The 3,894-nt window shown below is 32.7% G+C and overlaps 1 long non-coding RNA gene across 1 annotated transcript; it reads right to left on the bottom strand.

Moving 5' to 3' along the window:
- Positions 1 to 1,537: 1,537 nt before the first annotated feature.
- Positions 1,538 to 3,347, bottom strand: LOC111083564. Its single transcript, XR_002609111.1, has 3 exons — positions 3,247 to 3,347; positions 2,651 to 2,880; positions 1,538 to 1,707 (listed from the first exon to the last, which is right to left on the bottom strand). It is a non-coding gene; the product is annotated as an uncharacterized LOC111083564 (long non-coding RNA).
- Between the last annotated feature and the right edge of the window lie 547 nt (positions 3,348 to 3,894).

The following is a 3,894-nucleotide window of genomic DNA, read 5'->3' as shown; positions in this document are numbered from 1 at the left end:
ATTTGACACTAAAACTCCATCACCTATTGTTTATTTGATAGTTTTTATAATTATTATCTCTGGCTGGAGTAACATTAGTCATTCAGTGAAAAGTTTAATCATTACTTATGGATGTTTATTGGAATTTCAACAGCTATTTTACTTAATTTGTTTTTGTTATTTATGAAAAGTCTCATTTATTTTAACAGAACAACATCTCAGTTTGTTTCTGTATTCACCAACCAGTGTTTGTAGTTGTGTTAATTGTACTGCAAGAAATCAAAAATACAAAATGAATATCACAAGGATTTCTTCCAGTGTATCTTTTTAATTTGTTATATTCTCAAGTGCTATGCTACACAATGGGTAATATACACTCTGTCCATAGCGTAGAATCAAAACCTAGATGTTTACGTTACGTGTAAACTTACCGTAAGTTTGTTTTGTTTTTTGTTTTTTTAATTTCGCGCAAAGCTACACGAGGGCTATCTGCGCTAGCCGTCCCTAATTTAGCAGTGTAAGACTAGAGGGAAGGCAACTAGTCATCACCATCCACCGCCAACTCTTGGGCTACTCTTTTACCAACGAATAATGGGATTGACCATCACATTATAACGCCCCCACGGCTGAAAAGGGGCGAGCATGTTTGGTGGGACGGGGATTCGAACCCGCGACCCTCAGATTGCGAGTCGAGCGCCTTATCCACCTGGCCATGCCGGGCTCCTTGCCGTAAGACATCATTATTTGCATTACGTTTTCAAATTCCAGTAAACGTAATATAAGAACATGTTCAGTAAAAACAGGTCGTGAAATACTTAGCGAGCAGTATGTTCTCGACATATGTATTTAAAAATTGGAAGCAAAATAAAACATCATTTAACTATTATTCTAAAAAAGACGGAAGTTCGTAAATTATTGAAAATTCGAGGACATATATTTATTTAATGTAGTTATAACTATTTTAATAATAAAAACGTTCTTAATTAAGATGTACAAAAAAGGGTTTTGTAAAAAGTGCCATAGCGAAAACAAGCAATATTAACAGATGAATAGCTCTACTGGCATCTACTATAATAGATCTTTTTAAACGATCGTTCACTGTTTAACTATGGCCAAGTGAACCAACTGAATAAATTCAGAAAAGCATTGACATACAAAAAGTTTATAGAAACCTGTTCGTCATATAAACAAAACATCACATCTTACAACTTCCTCAAGATTCGATCACTTCAAGTGATCCCTTTGTTTTGATTTACCAGGCTTCTTATGAACTGAGTGATTTGTGAGTGAATGAAAAACATTCAAAACCAGTTTGTAGAAATGACGTAATGTGTATAGTAGACAGTATTTCAAAAAAGTTTAAATTATTCATCAGGCTGTTCGACTGGTATTATCAGAAACATTCTATGTTTAATATTTGTAAGCACGATCAAAAGTTAATTACTTTTCTACGTTAGTATTGTGACCTGGCTGTCTGGTATGAAATGTTCTTTTTATCAGACTTTGTGTTGTTGTTTTCTGTTTATTTTTCTCTGACCAAACTGTAAACATTGCAGACTGAAGTATACAACTGTTTATTCACTTACAGTTTATTGATTGTAAAACTATTCTATGGGCTATCTAGTATTCTACTTTACAAAATAAAACCTACACCAGTTTTTGTAAACATTTCTTAGAAAATCCATAATCCATAATGATAAGTCTCTTGCAAGTTCCTGGTCTGATTATCTGCATTTAAAGAGAAAAAAATTAAAGTGTAAACACAGTAATTAATACAAATACGAAATGCTTATAACGTACCATACAACATAGTATATACATTATTACAGCTTACACAAGTCTTTAATATCCACAACTGTTCTTATTTATAAGATACCATAACCAAGGTAACAATAATAGTAACTGTTGGAATAATCAAACAGAACATAATTTTTAAAACACATCAATAAATTCAACTATTGTTGACAGGGATGCAGGTCGACACCTTTGTGTTCAATCGTACAAATCTCTATTGTCAACAGAAGACGATACGTAAAGTTAAATACTGATGTAACTTATTAATAACTGTTGTTGATGTAATAAAAGTGATGGTATCGTTATTGTTTTGGCTGTGATATCCTGAATATCACAATCAAACTTTTATCAAGTTATGTTACTTAAAGTAGCTAATTCTAAAATACTGTAACGTTACGTTGATAATATTTTATTAAACTGTCTATTAATTTTATTGGAGCACAGGGCACGTGACCTCCACAAACATTCCAGAATATAGTATAATCATATATAAGATGATCGACGTTCTCTTGACACATTAATAAAAGTAGGACAGAACAACTAATGTTTGAAGTATAGTAGAGTCATATATAAGATGATCGACGCTCTCTTCACACGCTAACAAAAGTAGGACAAAATAACTAATGTTCTAAGTATAGTACAATCATATATATGATGATCAACGTTTTCTTCCCACACTAATAAAAGTAGAACAAAACAACTAATGTTAAGCTTGCTGACACAGCTCCTCCACCCAGAATTACTCTGTTATGGCGGCTGAGTTTCGGTAAATAAATAATAAAACCAGTTACTTTTAAACAAACTAATATTAATGTGATGCAGAGTTGTTGTTTTTTAACAATGTAGTTTATATCAATTAATGTTTCTACAGCCTTACCTTAAACTGTTGATGTATGTAACCTTTATTTATCCCTGATATCTTCCATAGTCACGATATCCTCCAACATATTCACCAATAATTCTTCCACCATATCTTCTACGATATATTTCTCTTCTAACATCTGAGCCCTGACCTTCAACTTCAGGAAGAATGAAACAGCCCAACAACAAGCAGACGACAAGAACTACAACAAGTGTCGTTTTCATACTTCACCGCAAATAACCCACCTTTTCATCATAAAATAATAAAGTAAACAGACTGAGTAACTAAGATACTACAGTGATGAACACAAAGTGACAACAAATCCGGTTTTTACTTTAAGAGATATTTTAGATGGATACACTCGTACTTTAAAACTGGACAAAAATTCTTTCTTTGTTTAAGATCTTTAGTTCGTATCTTCATTTCTTTTATCAATTTAACCACATACATAGAAGACATTTCTGACAAGAGACTTAAATATATTCATCAACCTAAATATTACTGACGTTTTCTTAAACTAATCTTCTATGTGACAATGGAGCACGTGCAAGATTAAGTTTACGTAAAATATATTGTGGTATAACTTTCGTAACATGTGTAAAATAACTTACCTTTTGGTTGATGTTCTCTAGATTTTCGAAGGGGAAGTTTTCAGCTCTGTACAAAGTCGTTTCTTTTATATTTATAAGTAACATTCAGATCTGGTTACGAAACGGTTTGGATGGGATTCAGTAGATTTCAAGGATACTTCTGACGTTTCACCAATAGGCAATGTTTCCTGTAGAAGTTAATTGTAAAAAAAGCTGTCTTCATTTCCATGTTCTCTGATTGGACAGTCAAGGATAGAAAGAGGTGTTCCCAAGTTCCTTGTAATAGGAAGTTAAATATTGCTAGCTGAGGATAGGCTAGAAGGATGCTGGTTCGATAAGGATTATCACTAAAGTAAGTTTCTGCTGAACGTTAAACTCATGTTTCAAGACTGTTCCCTAATGACAGTTGTTTGATATTAAAAGCTTAGTTCCCTGCAACATACGTTATTTAATATATTATAAAATTTCTTGCTGATGGTTAATTCAATGTGTAAATACATATCACAAATTAAAACTGTCAAAGCTTGTTTCCAGTTCTTGGGGTTTCTCAAGATTATCGTGTTAGGTTCACGTGTTCATAAATCTCTCTCTTTCTGTCTGAGAGGGATTTTGAAGCGTCTCTTGTTCGGTGGTTTGTCTTTATAGTTCAATATTTGTTCTTATAGTTGT

The sequence above is a fragment of the Limulus polyphemus genome, unplaced genomic scaffold, assembly GCF_000517525.1.
Source record: "Limulus polyphemus unplaced genomic scaffold, Limulus_polyphemus-2.1.2 Scaffold10104, whole genome shotgun sequence".
NCBI lineage: Eukaryota > Metazoa > Arthropoda > Merostomata > Xiphosura > Limulidae > Limulus > Limulus polyphemus.
The sequence above is the reverse complement of the archived record's forward strand: the minus strand, read 5'-3'. Positions and strand labels throughout refer to the sequence as shown.